General features: G+C 49.1%; 1 protein-coding gene across 2 annotated transcripts in view; it reads left to right on the top strand.

The window, feature by feature from the left end:
• Window positions 1-19620, top strand: part of TMEM132C (transmembrane protein 132C) — a 1238854-nt gene that overhangs the window by 309535 nt on the left and 909699 nt on the right. The window lies entirely within an intron of this gene.

Below are 19620 nucleotides of genomic sequence, written 5' to 3'. Positions count from 1 at the left end.
TTCCTTGGTGAGTGAGAGGATCAGCTGAGTGTCATCGGCACTCATTATGTTGAGGTTGTGATGTCGGGCTATGTGCGCGAGCGGGCCATGTAAATGTTGAACAGTGTCGGGCTGAGGGAGGGTCCCTGGGGTACGCCGCAGATGGTCTCAGAGGCTTTGGAACGGAATGGGGGGTGTTGAGGCCGTGGCGTGGTACGTTGACAATACCAAATCCCATCTGGAGCCCTTCCTATAGAGATTATAATCGACCTCAGAGTTTTTTTCAGTGCCAATTGCTACATTACCACAGCCCAGGGTGTTCTCAATGAGTTCTAGAGTTCTACTGCCTTTGCAAACATAAGGCGCCTCTGTACACAAACTGTTTGAGGTTTACCGAGCAACGGCCATGTTGAATTGTCTCTAAAAACTGGTGATATTAATAGGTGGAAGTCAAGAGAGGTTTTTAAGATAATTCTTTCGAGGATGCTTTCCTTTAGTCCACAAGCATCTTTTCTGCACCAGGCTTTTGAACCTTCAACCATCTCTTTCCCACAAGAGTTGGATAGGTAATTTATAGACCTTTGTCTGAATGCCTTCTTGAATATAAACAGTTTGCATAGTGATGCTCGCTTCCCACTTCACATCAGGGGCTTCCTCTAAGTGTTTGCACATCTCACATCCTTTACCCAGCCCTGACTGCTGCTCCAGCCGCTGAAGATTGTAATTCATTACGAAGCTGTAAATCACGCAGCTCAAGGCTAATTTGCTTGACAAACTGGATAGTAATCCCGTAGAATATGATTTATTTAGTAATACATCTCTTGAGCTTTCCATGCTTTTCAGGAACCCAGGGCCTCACGCAAAAGCCCCTTCAACCAACGGTGCATCACTTTTTTGACGCACCGGAGGCGCGATGGACTGGTCCATATTTACACGGTCTTGTAAATATGGGCCGCTTTCACGCAGCACTGTGTGTGAAAAGGGGAATTCCAAGGGTGTTGCTGTGGGTGTTCCAACGCAAAATCCATAGCTCCTGAGACATTCCCAGATTTACAAAGTGTCATATTGTTGGGAATACGTCAGAATCCTACGCCGCCCCAGGGGGGCGTAGGAGTGCCACAATGAGAAGTTTCTTCTTTCTCCATCCTTCAGCATGCGTAGAAGGAGAAAAATCCATTAATGATTGTTTGTGTGCAGGAAAGTATACACCTTCCAATGATTGTTTTTGTGCAGGAAGGTGTACACCTTCCTGTACAAAAAGAATCATCCCTGCAAAACAGGCAGCCTTGCAACATGACACAAGAGTGGCTTCACTGGGAGGAGCCAAGATGGCCGACAGGACGGACGTGTAGGCTCCCAGCTCCGCGAGCCTCTTACTCCCGCACCGGTATCCTGACATTTATCCTGAGTAATTGTTGCGGCGACACAATGGAATGAACGCGCTGATTACAACCGCGTTCCTCCGAGGTCTCTATCAGCTGTGTGGATGGAGATATCGTCGCGCAAGCCGTCCGCCATTGCACCCCCTGGACCCTACTCCGATCGCCGCCGCGGGATACCGCAGCACCGGGAAGTCGTCTAGTGGAGGCGTCGCTGCTCGCAGCGAAACTGCTGCCTACGGAGGGAGACGGTGAGGTCACTTTCAGAACCTGTGGCACTCCGGGCTTGGATGCGGTGGGCGCTGGCGGGACAGGACCCCTTCCCCCTTCGTTTCTCTTTGTGGTGCGACTGAAGGACTGACTCGGCTCCGGCTGGCGGAGCCGTCTGCGCCGGGAACTGCCTCGCGGACCAGCGGCGAAGGGGCGTTCATAGTGTGCCGTCCTGTCCTGAGAGCCGCTTTCCTGCCGGCGCCCCTGCCTGATGCTTCCCGAAACCTAGATCGCCCTTCTCTCTCTACTGTAACCATACAGACGAAGTGAAGAGGGCGCCGGTCTCTAAGGACGGGGAGGAGAGTACTTCTTTGTCCCCTGGACGTGCTGTCCCGCCTGTTTTAACCCACTCTGATAGATCGGGGATGTCGACCCAAATATCGTCTTGTATGGGACTGCAGCGGGCCCCAACTTGTGGGGATATTCTGGCAGCTATTGCGGACCTCAGGTCTGCATGTCGGCTAAATGCTCGTGATCTGTGCCGTACGATTGACGAGGCGATGCCTGCGCTGGGACACCTGAGGCGTTCTGGTTCCCAGCTGCCTACAACTACCCCTGAACTGGATACTATGTTTCAGCAGGCGCCTGAAATGAAGCTGACGATCCCTGGCTACAGTGTTGTTGATTTGCCCGCCGACGTGGTTGCGGATACAATGTCTTTCTCCACTCCGCAATCTGAGATTCTGCTTCCGTCATTGCTATTTCTGCATGGTCTGCTGACTCCCCGGCTGCTAGACTTCCTTGCTGTTCTTGCCTCTGGAGCCTCACCCTTTCCCCAGTCGGTTGTACTTCCTCCTGTAAGTGCTGGGATGCTAGTCTTTTTTGGCATTAAACTCATTGGTAACTGGGGGCATTCACTTTCTCCTTTCATGCTTTCTCTTCGTCGGAGACGGCCATCTTGTCCCTTTGTTCTGCTTTCAGCATGTTTTCAGCGGTGGCCATATCTGGGAGGATTTCAACGCTCAGGCCAGGGTTGATGGGTCCTTGTGCTGACTTTGTTTGCCTGGCTGACGGAGACCTGGACTTGAACACTATTTTGGAACTTCTGAATGCGCTCTGTGTGATGGTTTTCCCCTACATAGGGTTGTAACTGGTGGGCACAGCTGCTGATTTATGCTTCAGGGACGGGGGTTCGGTGTGCGGGCGGTCCTGGGGTACGTGCAGAAGGAGGGGTCTCCACTATGTTTTATTTGCTTGGCTGGTTGTATCTTGGACTGAATCATCCTTAGATGCAATGGGCGGCTGCATTGTTGCTATCATTCCTCCTCTCGGGCTGCAATTGGCATGGTCTCTTGTTGGTCGTGGTTGATGGGGTGGAGGTTCGGTGTGGGCTGGGAGTCTGGGTTAAAGTGTTTCTGGCCCTCCTCCGGGCTTATGTTTCTATGGGAGTTTAGATTGGATTTTCTTCTCTTACTCTCTATATTTCAGGTATTATCGCGCTTCCTTTTTCTTTCCTCTTCTCTTTCTTGTACTAAATTTCGGGTTTATTGGGCGACAGACACACTGCTGGGGGGGGGGTAAGCCATAGCCTCTGCATGCGTGTAGGGTGGTGGGTTGGGGGAAGGGTTTTTCTTAGTTTCGGTTTCTATGGTGCCTTGTTTTTCCTCTTTATAATTTTCTCTTTCTTCCTGTCTTGGGCCTGTGTCGGGATTGTGAGCGGGCGGATGGAGGTGCATATCAGTTAGTTTGTTGATCCTGCTACCCCTGTTGGTTGTATTTGAACCCCCATGCCGCCTGCGGAAATTTGACTTTTGAATTGTTAACTGTATGGTGGGAGTACCGCCACTGTTACGTTTACGCCTACATGGGCCCTGCTTCTCTATTTCTCTAACCTTACTTTGTATTTTACATCAGAACAGAAAAGTTGGACTTCAATTGTCGCAGAAAAAAAACCTTTAAAATTTAACCTTACAGCTCCTGTGACGCGATATCACGTTGATTTACAGTGTAACTCTTTAATGTCTGCCTATGTTCCTTATGTGCTATCGTGTCATCGTATTGCTTGCGCCAGTGCTTCAACAGTTTTCGTGGCCGGCCTGAGGGTTGTAGGCCCGTATTTGTACTTTTACAACTGCACAATAAAGGTTTTCCAAAAATTAAAAAAAAAAAAAAGAGTGGCTTCACTGGTGCATGGTAGCAATTGTGCACAAGCACTGGGAAAGCACAGGGATGCATCGTATTTTTGTTAATATGACGCCATCCCACAGTGCAGGCCCCCTCGCAATATGACACACGGGTACCTGCGCTGGCGCATGGCATCCAACTGCAGACCAGCGCAGGGGAAGTCACACGGATGCATTGTATTTTTTTTTACAACGTATCCCTGTGCTTTTCAAATGACGCAGCTCAGCGCATCCAAATGGCTTGCAACGCCGCACTCCATCTTTTGTTTGTAAATGAAGCCAAAAATATGTTGCAATGTGCAGTCTCTGAGGCAATTGTTTTTTCTTCTTTTTTTGTTGGGTTGTGAATGTGGTGCTAGTTGGAGTATCATGAGCTGTGGTTGGTGACCTGTAGGCGGCTCGCTGAGCCCACGTCTAGATATAGTTGTGCTCCAGGTTGAGTCTGTGGGTTATAACTTATAATAGAAATCTAATACCTCAGTAGGGAGTCTATTTGTTGTCAGACGGCGAAACCGTGATGTAGTGAAAAGTGTAGTCGCTTTTTGAGATACACTGATTTTAGTGTTTCAGATGTGAGCGACAAGGGGCTTCTTCTAACCCTTTCTGTTTCTTTTTTTAAATATATATTTTTTTCTCGATGAAACAGTGTAAATGCAGCGAAAAACACATATTAATACAATCCAACTAAATATTGAAAAGAACCACAATTTCATTTGAGATGAGGGTCAGTCAGTTAATACATTGCCCATATATAGCAGTGAATCATAGGCCAGAAAATAACATAATGTAACAACTATATTTTCAAAATAGATTAAATCTGTTTATACCCTACTTCACATTTTGCCAATAAACTTAAAAATATTCCAATAATGTAAGTGATGTAATCCAGGAAGTAAAAGGGCGCCCCAGATCCTATTCCCTTTAATCCTACCCTTTCTGCCTCTCCTTTCATAGAGTGCCTTTTCTAAATTACATATATGCAAGAATTGTCCCTTCCACTGCTGAAAGGCTTGAGGTTGTGAATCGAGCCAGGCTGAGGCGACACAGAGCCTAGGAACTCCCATTGCGCTAAAGATGAGTTCCACCCCGTTATTCCCCTCTCGATCATTTACACCTAATAGCATCAGCTGAGGGGTCAGCGGAGCACCTTCATTTAATACCTGCTGTAGACAACCTGATATTTCACGAGCTATAGGTTCTATGTGAGGGCAAGAGGCAAAGATACGCATTATATCTGCACACAATGTTGCACATCTAAAACAATAAGTCCCCTCCGTTCCCCCCCAATCTAACAATTTTCGCAGGCGTTATATAAAGATCAAATAAGGTCTTAAAACGTTGGGACTGCAAATTGGCGGAGCACAATACCATGTCCCCTAGTTCTAATGATCTAAAAACAGGGGGGCATATTATCAAGAGCGGCGTTAAAATTATCTGCACTTTAGCGGCAGGAAACTGCTGCTAAGGCGGCTATAATGGGCTTCATAATATGCCCTTGAGAATTCCAATAGAAGCCCAGGTTCTGGTGTGATCCTGGGCTTCTATGGGAATTCACAAGGGCATATTATCAAGCCCATTATCGCCACTTTAGCGGCAGTTTTCTGCCGCTAATGCAGTGATAATTTTAACGCCATTTCTTGATATTATGCCCCAGGATTCCGTAACCCCTAGCTTATCCTGCCATCTCAACCTATGTTTATCTATATCATCTGGCACTCCTTCACGCAGGCATCTATAAATTTGTGCAATTGAAGATTCCAAGCTATTAATTAGCATTTCCATCAGGGGTACCTGCCCAAAGCCTACCCCACCATCAGCTTTTTAGGTCCCCGCTAGCGTAGGCTGCGCTTGCGCAGTCTTGCTGGTGATATTTTATGTTTCTTAGTAGTGAGGGTTAACCCCGCCCCTCTTCTCCATTGGCTGGCCTCCTAAATGCTGGCCAGTCATTAGAGAAGAGGTTTCAGTGACGATTTAAGCCCCGTCATTTTCGGATTGAGGGGCGTGTTTTTTAACGTTCTTTCTCATTCTTCTCCATTGGCTGAAATGTAAAAACAAAAGACAAAAACACGCCTGTTGTTTACATTCCAGCCAATGGAGAAGAGGGGAGAAAGAAAAACAGGCCCCCCAGTCTGCAAAGGACGGGCTTAGTGAAAAATGGCGAGCGCTTGTTTCTCTTTCTTGTTTGGCGCTGGTCTCCCTGTTTCGCGGCCTGAGCTCTCGTCGTTAGGCTGGTAAGGTAGGCACCCCGTCCCACCGCGTGGTGACCCTGCCCCAGCTGTATACCCGGGTCCTTGTGGTACTCTTGTACACCTCATGACGTTTATGTCAGTTTTCGCAGCTGTGGTTGTGGCCCGGAATCAGGTCAGTGATAGAACGGAGTGGAATTGTCCCGGCCTTCACAGACCCGGATTTCATTACCCGCTCCCCCCCAATTCGGGGGCGACCAGCACCACTCACCATCGGCTTGGCATGGGACTATCGGCCGCCCCCTCTCCTCCATGTGGTTGCATGGACAGGGGGACGGCTGGCAGCGAGCGCCTAGAACTGGATGTGAGCGGCGCCCCCTGTCCCCCTGGTGTATGCTTGGGAGACAGGCACCCCTCCGCCGGTTCCAGACTGGGTGTACCTCCAGTCAATTCCCTACCTCCCCTCCGTCAGCTCCGCTGCGAAGCATAACAGCATCGTACTGGGTGCCGCGCTGGTTGCTGGTGAGTGGGGGCGGTGCTGTGGGAGTGTAAGTGGAGCCCATGCCAGTATGGGAGCCCGGGGGGCTATTGTGCACGCCGCTGATCGCACAGGGCTCGGTACTGTCAACTCCTTTCCCGCCCTTAAATACTAACACAGCCCCCCCCCACAATTCGGGGGCAACCAGCATGACTCACCATTGGCTTGGCATGGGGCTATTGGCCGCCCCACTCCCATCCATGTGGTTGCATGGGCAGGGGGGCAGCGGGCAGCGAGCGCCTGGAACTGGATGTGAGCGGCATCGCCGTTCATCACCCCCTGCTCCCTGCCTCCGCCCAGCCAAGAGGGATTGGTCAGCCGGCTTGGTGCTGCCTCTAGGTCGCAGCCCCATTGGTTTGAGCAATTACATTAATAGGTCTAAGCATGGGCGAATTTTGCGAATCTGGCGTTCGTGAATTTTGCGAATTTGCGAACTCGCAATCAGCAAAATCCGCGAATTCTCGCGAATTTGCGGATTTTTTTTTGTGTTGGCAAGGATTTCTGCCAGTTCGCGAGGGTTTTGTACCAGTTCGCAATTGCGTACTTACATGTCGGCTCGCAACGGTCGCGATTATGTTGTTTCTACATCTGGTTCATCATCACAGGTTCCCAGCAGCCTCTGTTTCACCCCTGCCACCATCTGTTTCACCCATGCCACCCTCTGGTACATAATTGCCACCCTCTGGTTCATCATCACTGTAGATCATGGGGCGAAAAAGCAAGCACACCTGCCCTGCTTCAACTGACATGAATTAATTTGGGGTTGATTTATTAATGTGTCACTGTTTTAAAATTCCAGTCTGGCACCTGCTTCCTTATCTGTAATTTGCTTTCTGCTGCAGTGCAATTTTTTTTCCAGGACCTTTGTGGCCTACTTGTAGCTATTCTATGATCCGGCTTGAGGGTCAGAGCAGGGTCATACAATTGTTGCAACTAGCAACTGAACTCAGGAGGGACCCCAGTCAGGAAGCACTACAGGGAATGGTTACTAATGATGAATTTGAACCTTTGCACCTGCTGAGTGCTTTCAGTTTAGCAAAACTCGTTTTTCTGCAGAACAGCATTACAGCAACTGTAATGCCCCAAACAAGCTTACTTGTGAAAGTTGATTTCTAATCCAAAAGTGATCCAAAGAAAGTCAAAAGGCCTCAAATCCAAAAAACTGCAGGCAAATGTCAACCTGAGGAGTTATTCTCATAAAAATCATCATTTTCAGAAGGTCTATGCTGCTTGCTAGTGGATTTCTTGTGCAGAATTGCAATTTTTGTAATTTCGCGAGTGCGAGATTGTTGCTGCCCGCCGCACCTACATGTTCGCAATTGTGAACTTACACTGCACGCCGCAAAATTGTATCACCAAGAAAAAAAAATCTGCTGCGTGCGAATTTGCGGATTTTCGGTAAATTCGCGAGCATTCGCGGATTGCAAATTTACCGAAAATCCGCAAAATCCGCGAGCGGAATGGATTTTCCGCCCATGCTTAAATAGGACCCTGACGGTACCGGGCAGAGCCGTCATTGCGGGGCCTGGGTGTTGAGGGCCAGCTGTTTCAGTGTGCCTACTGGCATAGGGGCCTCGGTGCTCCTGGTGCATGCCTGGGAGACAGGCACCCCTCCGCTGGTTCCAGACTGGGTGTACCTCCAGTCAATCCCCTATCCCCCCGTCAGCTCCACTGCGATGTGTGACGGCATCGTACTGGGTGCCGCACCGGTTGCAGGCGAGTGGGGGCGGTGCTGTGGGAGGGGGAGGGGAGCCCATGCCAGTATGGGAGCCCGGGGGCTTTTGTGCCCGCCACCGAATGCGCAGGGCTCGGTAGTGTCAACTCCTTCCCCGCCCTTAAATACTAACACAGCAGCTATTTGTAACAGCAGCACAGTGCCTTAATTTTATGGCACGGGTTGCTGTGTGGTGCCCTCGGCAAGCGGTGGGTTTTCTGGGGTTGGCCCCGAGTTGGCTACGGGGCCCTTGGCCCAGGTAAACAGGCCTTGTGAGGAGCCAGGTTGCTTACTGTGTTGGCCCTTACCAGGAGCATTCTGCCTCTTTTAACGGGGAGTTTGGTCACACCGCTGTTGTCCACTCAGCTGGCCTGTCTTGGGGTTTCGGGTGGCATTGATTTACACAACCATGTGGTTGCGTGCACCTGGAACATGGAGAGGCCGAATAGCGTGTACCACGGAATTGAGGTGACCGCAGGGATCAGGGCCAGGGTGCGAGTCGCCCCTGCCCTACACCCCGGGATGTCCACACGGTTTAGGGTTTGAGGGGATGAGCGCGTTGTTCCTCGGCTAGGCCTGTGTTTTCCCTGCACAAGGGGCAGTGAGACACATGCTGTTTGGTTCACAAAGTTGGGAATTAATCTGTTTGTCCAAGTTTACCAAGAGGTAAATCTTTGCGTTCCCCTGCACATGGAACAGTAACACCTACTCTGTTGGGGCACAGGGCTGAGAATTGATTATTTTGCTCCATTTTCCCGCAATGAATGCTTGGCCAATCCTGCCATTTGGTCCATGAGGTCGGTAGATGCAGGGTGGGGCAGGGTTAGAAAAATACAAAAAATTGTACTAGTCCTGCAGGACTAGCACCTTAAAAATGTCCTCGACCTAACTGCAACCTACCTGACCTCCGTCTCTCAAAGCGGAGCAAATGTGACAAGATAACAAGATTTAAAGGCATCTTTATTGCTCATTAACTTTGTGAGCAATAAAAATGCCTTTACATCTTGTTATATTGGCACATTTGTTCCGTTTTCACAGACAGAGGACAAAAGTTGGTTTGTTTTCCTACTCGCCAGAAAGGGCGAGTAGGACCTAAAAACAGCTGGACCTTGTTAAATTTAGCTCGGCTATGCGAGTGGTCAAGTGGAATTTTCGAGCCCTGTGGGGGAACTGCTTCGCTGTCATCAGCGCAGATGGAATGGTTTTGATGCATGCAGTGTAAACTCTTATCCATGGTTACAGCCCTTAGGCTTGCAAAGATCCAGTGACTGAGCTTTGCACGATCGTGCCCTTGACCGGATCGCACACTGTGTGTGTGTGGGGCTGTGTGTGTGGGGCTCTGTGTGTGTGTGGGGCTCTGTGTGTGTGTGGGGCTCTGTGTGTGCCTGGGGCTCTGTGTGTGTGTGGGGGGGGCTCTGTGTGTGGGGGGGGGGCTCTGTGTGTGTGGGGGGGGGGGCTCTGTGAGTGTGTGGGGCTCTGTGTGTGTGTGTGGGGGGAGCTCTGTGTGTGGGGGGGCTCTGTGTGTGTGGGGGGGGGGGCTCTGTGTGTGTGTGGGGGGAGCTCTGTGTGTGTAGGGGGCTCTGTGTGTGGGGCTCTGTGTATGGGGGGTTCTGTGTGTGGGGGGCCTTGTGTGTGGGGAGGCTCTGTGTGTGTGTGGGGGGGGGGCTCTGTGTGTGTGGGGCTCTGTGTGTGAGGGGGTCTGTGTGTGGGGGGGTTCTGTGTGTGTGTGGGGCTCTGTTTGCGTGTGTGACTGTGTGTGTGGACTGTGTGTGTGACTGTGTGTGTGTGTGACTGTGTGTGTGACTGTGTGACTGTGTTACTGTGTGTGACTGTGACTGTGTGTGTGTGTGTGACTGTGTGTGTATGTTTGTGACTGTGTGTATGTGTGAGACTCTGTGAGTGTGTGACTATCTACTACTCACTCTATACTACTCTCCACTAATCAACACTACTCACTAACTACTATTGCCTACAACACTACTCTATACAAGTATACTCTCTATTAATCAACTAGTCACTCTCTCCTAACACTTAATAAATGCTAATACTCTTTATTACTCTCTAATGCTTAACAATTGCAATTGTAAATGAGAATAACATCTATTTATGTTTTAAAAAAACAATAAATGAAAAAAATAACATCTGCAATGCAAATAGCTCTAACTTGAACAAAGACGAGACCGTTGCATTGTAAATGCTTGTTTAAACAGGAAATCTCTCAGCTGCAAATATTAAAAAAACTCCCAAGGGCCAATACCAACCCTTCCCCGAACTACTTCAAAATAAGTTACGTGGTCCCCGGCTGGAAGGTCCCCTATCAATGAACCACCTTTTCTGCACCCTGCCAAACTCGCATCTTGTGATGCCCTTGGCACCTGATCATGCCCAATCTTAAGAGGGTACCGGCTAAAGCTTCCTACCCCAAGTCTTTTTGAGATACACTCATTTTAGTGTTTCAGATGTGAGCGACAAGGCGCTTCTTCTAACCCCTTCTGTTTCTATAGGAACCAGAAGGTGCAGTCTCAGGAAATATAGAAAAAAAAGAAGTTTTGGAAAAACAGCATTTCCTTTGTAATGTCGTTTCTCTATCTGTACTAATTGGAGTGTTCTTCGCTGTAAACTGACTGTAAGGTGCAGGCTGCATTATTAGTACAGGAGTTTGTTTCCTGAAGCTAGTGTAATGCATTTGTCAGAGTGTTCATGGGCATTTCGGAGAGGAGAGGTGTGATGCAGCGGCCAGGGCAGCTGACTTCCCCGCACAGGGCTCTGTGAAAAATTAGTACAAGCTTGGTGAACATTATCTGCGCCATCTTGCCCCTTTTCGAGCCCATTTGTGCGCGTAAGCAACAACCATTTTTGAGCACCATGGCCTCCCTGCCCCTCGCTGATAGCCAGCGCGTCTCTCTCTCTCTCCTAACCTCGCAAACATCCCCCCCGCGCGTTGACAACCCCCGCTCTCTCATGCCTTGGGTCATAAACCCCACTTCAGCGCAGCTCCGCCACAGAACCCCATCCTGTTCCCAGCGCGACACCTCCCCTCATTCCTTTCATGGCCTCAGATCCTTTCGATACAAACCCCCTTTTCCTGTATCCCCGTTTGTCTTCCTTGTTCCCAGGCCGCCACCTGGCCTTGCGGATACTGTTTATTACCCCGTACAGTAGGAAGCTTCCCCTCCCCATCAAAGGACCCACGAACCGATCAAAGCCCCCACCCTATGAGATCCGATCAACTCCACGCATTCCGTGAATCGGCGGAATGCCCTGCTGCGCGACAACCACCACCTGTTGTGACCGGGGTGGGGAATCCAACTGTAAATGTATGTGGGAACGGGCCTGATGGGGAGATTCCGAGGATGTTCTTTCAAGTGTCATAGTATTGCGAGAATGTGTTATGTGCAATAAAGGTCATAAACTCTAGTATAAGAGGCCAGGCCTCAGAGATGTGGTTAGAGCACCTCGTGACGATACTTGCTGTCTGAATTGATGTGTTCTCCTCCGGAGAGAATAAAATCCTCGTTTCCTGCCTTCCAGTCTCCAGCGCCCGCTTCTTCATTGATTAACATTGGTGGGTCATAGAGGCGATACCGCCGGGCAACATAAAAAGGGTCTTTGGTTACTGGTTGTCTTTGGAACCCTTTTTTTACAATTGGCGCCCAACGTGGGGCCCATCAGCGACTCGTGGATCCAGTGGGAGAGGTCCTGACGACAGAGTGAACGACTGCAACGATCGGAAGGTACCCTGTCCGATAGACCCTCGTCTGACAGCCGATCATCCGAACTTCACTGGTTCCGAACAGACCTCTCTCGAGTGATCTGCGGTCCTGACTGGGAACCATCAGGAGTGCCACGAGAAGTACGGAGAGAAGAGGACGATCGGGCGCTGGATTCGGAAGACAAGAAACTGTCCATGCGGTCCGGGTAAGGTCGTGTAAACACGACGAATTGCGAAAGTGATAGATAATTGAAAGTGATCGATAATTGTTGAGAAAATACTAGTATTACTTTTTGTTAATTTATTGGAGATTCACTGTCTACAAACGGAGAAACAACAGGCTCTCCCTTTATAAACAGCGAAGGATAGGTACGCACCCGTCGGACCTATTTTTCTCCCCTACTGAACAATTGCCCCCCCCCCCCCATTGATTAACTGTTATAGATTGTTTTCTGGAGATTCTCTGTCTGAAAACAGGGAAGATTAGGTCCCCTCTTTACAGATAGTGAAAGGGTAGGTGACGCGAACCTTAGCGAGCTTACTTATTCTCCCCATTGACCATATTGATTTTTTATTTTTGACCTAACATTGATTGATCGAAATTGATTCATGAGGTATTCACTACGTGCAAACAACGTAGAATAGAAATATTCTGTCTAGTCTTTGCACGCAGTGATAAGATAGGTAGTGCTGACTATTATCCCATTGTGATCCGTCATGCCTGTCTTCTCCCCACTGGTTAGTAGCCTGTTTAACCCGGACCGCTTATTAGAGATGAACCATCCGGCTCCGCTGGAAGGCACCCCTAATAAGGACATGTTCATGAAGCATGGATTGATCGCTATAGCCTATAGTGAGCTGTGGCATAAATATACGAAAAGGGATCGAGAAAGTCAGTGGCCACTGAGAGGATCCTTTGATCTTGACAAAATAGAGACGGTAGAAATAGCCCTTCGTAGGAATGAAACGACACCTATTATGCTCGATAGTCTCGGTATGTGGCGCAAAGAAGCCACCCGACGAAGGGAAGACGACGAATTTAGGAAAGGTGAAGGGCCAGCGATGGCGCAGTCCCGAGGAGTAGATATGAAAGGAGAACGGTGTAAAGGGGTGTGCCGACAAATCAACCCCGGAACACAACGACCCGAAGGTAATCCCCCGACACTACGCACAGGACGAATAGATTTAAAACAGAACCAATGTGCTTTCTGTAAACGTCTCGGGCACTGGAAAGCCCAATGCCCGACTTTGCAGAGCATAGGTAAGAGCGGAGGGTCGACAGAAAGGACAGACCGACAGAAAGGGAAAAGACGCGAAATAAAAACCAATCAGACTAGTGCGGACAGGACAGATAGAACCGCACCGTTTGATTATGCTCGATGGCACAGATTTCGTCAGACCAATTTTAACGACATGTTAGAGTTTTGGGACTGATTGCTCTCTGTTGCTCCCCCACTCTGAAAACCAAACACAATTGCAGATCAGTGTAAACAACCCCCATTAGAGAAAGGACTCAAGGAAACCAAGCGTCTATTATATAACTTAGGATTTAATTACGGTAAAGAAAAACACACAACCAACAGTAAATAGAATAACTAGTAGAACTCTCTAAAAAGCAAACTTGACTAATAGGAAAAATTACAAAACATGTTATGCTCACTCCGGAAGTCCTCGAAATATAACAGTTCGATGGTCCCGCCCATCCGAAACACATAGCACGTGTGGGGCGGGGCCTACCAGCAACCATGGGCCAAAAAGGAGATTGCTGGCGAGAAGGTCCTGGAGGCTCCACCAAGCAGGCAATGAAATGGTCTTCCCATACTGCCCTTCCAGGGATGGCGTCCCCCGGGCCGCGAGTAGGGAGGGGGCGGCTGCAAATGACCCCCTCCCTCGTATCTCCTGGTCCGGCCATCACGAATTCCTCCAGCGAACGGATGCAGGGTGGGCAGGGAGGAAGAGGCGACGCGGACGAGCCTCTTCCACCTCCACAGATAGGAGGCTTCCCTGCCCTGGTCCGGCGCCGATGTCCTCCAGCCGGGCGACGGCCTGGTATATTTTCTCAGAACAGGACATGCAATGCCCGTCTGGTATATTTCCATAGCACAGGACACACAATGTCCGACGGGCATATTGCGGAGCACCGGATGTACAGTGGTCCCCCAAGAGTCGGAATCAGGGGTGTAGGGTGGTCATCATGTGCGCCCCTGATTCCAAGGGGCGGCGTAGGATGCGCCGGGAGAGGAAGGCGGCCCGGACGAGCCTCTCTCACCTCCCCAGACGAAGGCTCCATTGCCGCGACCTGGCGCCCCGAACCAAAATGTCCTGCTCCAGCAGCATGATGCTCTGTCCTTCGCCATCCCAAAAAGTTTCTTCCACTCCCGATGGATGCGACAAAGGTGGCTGCCACAGGGTCTCAAAATGGCGTCTGGCCCTCGAAAAGCGGGTCTAGGCCGCTGGAGTAACTTTGTCCGAAATTGCAACTCGGGCACTTGCCCACCTGGGCGCAAGCCCCCACCATCGACAAACATCCCCTCGACTTTGAAGATTCTACCAAAGTCCCAAGAGCCCTCAGCCCCTTCAAGCTTCCGGAGGGGAACAGCTGCATTGATCACTAATGAAATAACCACGGCACAGCAACAAGATGGCGGTGCTCTCGTGTCTGCATCAGCTTCCGTCTGAACCACCCAGGAACATTATGGGCTAACGAACTCGAGTAAGTTCCGGCTGAGCATCAACGTGACCCGGTAAGAAAGACTCTACCCCCTCCCTCTCTTGATTGACGGTCCACACCACCAGCCCCTCTGTTAGCACAATTTTCTTTTGAACTGCCGAAAGGGACCCTGGTCCAACCGCCAATCGTCGAGGATATTTTTCCTCTGGTGCTACTTCCGGACTAAGCCGGCCTCGCCCAAGATGGCGCCGGTATCAATGGAAACTAACGGACGCCTCGTGGTGTTCCTTAACTAATGAAACTTGATGTACTAAGATATATATACGAACCATTGTGCACTCGAGGGGAAAGGGAGGAGGGTTCACTTGGCGAACGTTTGAGAGGGGTTCCGTAAAAATGTTGATTTCAATGAACGATTTATTTTTGATATTTATTGTAACTGGTACATGACGTCGCCTATGATGCACACCCACGGTTTACATCTAGAAAATACAATTCCTATGAGCTTGACTGTGTTTCCATTTATGAACTAAATTGCCCCTGGTTCCCTCGTCACGCAATGAAATATTTTTAGTTACTTGCAAATAATAAATTAGGCCTTTTTTTCATGTTCTTGTGTTATAAAATAACCCCCTACTGTATGTGCCTCCATCAACGACATATCAGGCTAAATTATGATTGTGCTCTCACATTTTACGTACTGAATGACTATACAAATAAAAGTCTTAAAAACTATGAATAGGCATCACATACTTTTTGTAAATATGGGTATCGGCGGGAGGGTTTTTTCTGCGCGCAACCGTTCTGCTCTTTTTTTAAGGTTATCCGAGAAATGATTGTCCGGCCCCGGATTGATGATCGGATCCCAGGTATGATACGTTGCCTCCAAAATATGCGACTAAGCTCAGGGACTGACATATGAAGAAGGACCTCGACGTCCGAGAATGGGTAAAGTAAAGCGGCGTGATTGATGAAATGTTATAAAGATATGGTGGTCGAAGGTACTGAAGTACCGGGTTGTATGAAGAACTGATATGCCTTAGGACCTCACAGCTTTGGGAATGATTTAAGGATCCCGATGGCCAGATACATCTACAAAACCACGTACCTCACGCTAGGCACCTCTGATTCCTTTTTAGCGTCCCCCTACTCACGATCCTTCATGCCATCCTCGAACACCCCCATGAACCACCTATCACATTGCCCGCCCCCCTTTGACTGCAGAGACAAAGACCCTAAGGATTATATCCCGAAGAGATAAGTACGAGTATGCAGTAAGTAAAGGACTTTCGTGCCCGTACATTTGATGTGTTCGAACGTTGTTCCCCCACCTCCCCCTTTTTCCCTCCTTTTCCCCTCTGCAGATTACATTGGGGTCCCGATTAGGGTACCGTAAAGGATCTGGAGCCACGTCACGCCCGATGCATAAAAACGGACTACCGCTGCAAGACGACACAGAAAGGACGCCCTACCCAATACACGACCTTTTTATACCAGATCTAATGCTCTTCTGTCCCAAAACTGCATGCTTTCTACATCCTAACACAGACCTGAAACGTCTAACGTTGGGTAACGCACTGAATAGCTCAAACAATACACGGTCATTCTCCATGTCCTATGTGTACTGTTTGGCCTATTGTCTCTCTCTCTCTCTCTCTCTCTCTCTCTCCCTCTCTCTCTCTCTCTCTCTCTCTCTCTCTCACTCTTTCACCCCTCCACACTTTCCCTCTTCCTAGCGACTGGCACCTAATTGACGAACCTGGTGCACCTCCTGATTGGCCCCAAATACCACAAGTATTTGCACAAATTTGTCCAAAATAAAATTGTATCGGTACCACGTTACTACCTCTCCTTTTCTGCTAAAACATGGATGAAATTTAAATTGGCCAAAAGGAAAGGGACAGGTAAGACGACTGAGGTTCCCTAAATTTGACCCACAGCCAGGGAACCATTTGTCAGTGGCTTCTATATGTCTGTGGTAATGCGACCATCCCCATTCCAAATTGCCTCTACACCCCGAGCAGTAAGAAATGATCGAGACACCTCCGTCTTCCCAAAATGCCCCCAGTTTGGTGTCAGCTGCCCTGAACGAGAGCCTGAAAAACGCCCCCTGCTCTAATTCACTGTGTCCCTAATTGTTTTCCATAAGATCCCTCCTTCCCCGAGGATAAGTTCAATAATTACTGCCAACCACCCCCCGAGTTTTTATAGTAACCAGGTTGCGAGGATTTATATAGAAAGTTAGAAAGATGTGTGCAAAGTTGAAATTTAGATCGAAAATCGAAAGAACTTGTTGCAGTAAGCCTTGTTGTAAATAAGATGTTTCTATGTAATGCAGACTTGTTTAGCCTATGTTCACCCCTCAGAAGGATGCCTATCAGACTATGGTGAATAGCACGTTGCACTTTTTTTCGAAGCCCTGAAGGCCAGCCTAGCCTTGCAAGACTCGTACTAGGGAAATGGGTCTCTACCAGAAGAACTGACATCTACTATAACAGACGTATGCAATAAATGAATACCAGACCTCGTACCTATTACAAATGAACGTAATAACCATCAAAGCGCCAAAGAATTAGCCAGCAAAAGGAAGTTGTAAGGAATCCAGCAAACCCATCATCAATTGTTTATACGTTAACCGCAAGAATCTCCAATGTAGCGAGTGCTTACCCCAGTTGCTTGGTGTTAGGAGAGAAATAGATTTATGTAATTACCTTCTTCTGCAATATCTCTAAAGACTGTCTTTTCAAAACTCATTTAAGGGTATCGCTGTCGGAGGAGAAAGAGACCGGATGTGGGAGCACGCGGCCTGACGGCGGATTATGGAACATCAGCGACGGAGGCCGAGGCGAGACCACAGCAGTAAGGAGACGCAGGACGGGGCACTGTCTCAGACAAAGTTAAGGAAAGGGCTGACCTGAAGCCCCTGCTTTATGATCAACGTGTGCCATAAAGTCCCCGCCCTCTGAACATGGTTACGGACCCGCCTGTCGCAAACTCTCCGTCCCCCTGATCTGTTCCCGACTTGGCCTTGCTCCATCCCCTCCTCCTCCGACCTACCATAAGGACTGTTCACACCCGCACCTTTCCACCCGAACTCCCAAGTTCCTCCAAATCCTACTGAGCTACCCAGAGAAGAGTACTCCCTGCGTCAGAAGGGAGGGAGCTCCGATTAAGTAGACCACGAACTATGTTAATCTTAGGACGGTGACCTAGAACTCCACCAAGGGTCGCCTCTAAAGAAAAGATGAACGAAGTATGTGGTTCTACCCACTGCTGAACGCCTTGAAGATGATGGAAGCGACTGGAAATGCTCACCACACGGATTCAAGAGACAAACAGATTTCACAATTCTGGAACAATTGCATTTTCCATTGCAAATCTATGCTCTGCATTAAGGAAGAAGATGCGCCTGCTCCAAAACCGTAACGCATTGCTCCTATGAGGTCTGGCGAAACAAGACAAAATGTACCCCTGCCCGCAGACCTCCAACGACTCAATCCACATGAACATTCCTGTTGACAGAACAAATTGCAATCCAGGTGCTTAACAGTACCAACAGAAGACGACAAAGACACCGAGAACTCTGACATTTTTATTTTTTCTATATCTCCTTTCTCTCCCGATCACCATTGGACTGACTATGCTCCCATCGAATACAAAAAAGGACTTACTTATATGGTAACTTACCAGCTCCTATTCCGAATGACTATAAATATCTATGATCTGTACCCAACGCCCTCGCTACGTAATTCTAGTCTGATATTGCATTACGATGATTTTTCCTACAACCAACTTAACAATGAACCCGTTTACTAGATGATGAGATTTTTCAATGTGATGTTTATAATATGATGTATATGCACAGTTCCTTTGCCTAAGTCCCCTCTCCCTTACTTATGACCGCTGCAATAGGTATAGATAGGAAATAGGCCAGCAAGATGTCTTGGAAATGTTAAAGGGAGGACTGTGAAAAATTAGTACAAGCTTGGTGAACATTATCTGCGCCATCTTGCCCCTTTTCGAGCCCATTTGTGCGCGTAAGCAACAACCATTTTTGAGCACCATGGCCTCCCTGCCCCTCGCTGATAGCCAGCGCGTCTCTCTCTCTCTCCTAACCTCGCAAACATCCCCCCCGCGCGTTGACAACCCCCGCTCTCTCATGCCTTGGGTCATAAACCCCACTTCAGCGCAGCTCCGCCACAGAACCCCATCCTGTTCCCAGCGCGACACCTCCCCTCATTCCTTTCATGGCCTCAGATCCTTTCGATACAAACCCCCTTTTCCTGTATCCCCGTTTGTCTTCCTTGTTCCCAGGCCGCCACCTGGCCTTGCGGATACTGTTTATTACCCCGTACAGTAGGAAGCTTCCCCTCCCCATCAAAGGACCCACGAACCGATCAAAGCCCCCACCCTATGAGATCCGATCAACTCCACGCATTCCGTGAATCGGCGGAATGCCCTGCTGCGCGACAACCACCACCTGTTGTGACCGGGGTGGGGAATCCAACTGTAAATGTATGTGGGAACGGGCCTGATGGGGAGATTCCGAGGATGTTCTTTCAAGTGTCATAGTATTGCGAGAATGTGTTATGTGCAATAAAGGTCATAAACTCTAGTATAAGAGGCCAGGCCTCAGAGATGTGGTTAGAGCACCTCGTGACGATACTTGCTGTCTGAATTGATGTGTTCTCCTCCGGAGAGAATAAAATCCTCGTTTCCTGCCTTCCAGTCTCCAGCGCCCGCTTCTTCATTGATTAACATTGGTGGGTCATAGAGGCGATACCGCCGGGCAACATAAAAAGGGTCTTTGGTTACTGGTTGTCTTTGGAACCCTTTTTTTACACTCCTGGCTCTGGCATCTGCTCAGATCAGCACCATGTGACTCTGGGCAACAGCTGACTTATTTACCACAAGAACCCCCAACGCCTTGAGACCCGTAAGTGTGAGTAGTTTGCGCTTTACACATATGGATTTACCTTTTATTGAAGTCCACATCCTCCGGTGTGGAGTGGCCCATGTCTACATTGGATGTCTTGTTTTCCATCTGG

The sequence above is a fragment of the Lissotriton vulgaris genome, chromosome 11 (genome assembly GCF_964263255.1).
Source record: "Lissotriton vulgaris chromosome 11, aLisVul1.2, whole genome shotgun sequence".
Classification (NCBI taxonomy): Eukaryota; Metazoa; Chordata; class Amphibia; order Caudata; family Salamandridae; genus Lissotriton; species Lissotriton vulgaris.
This window is presented reverse-complemented; position numbering and strand designations above follow the sequence as displayed.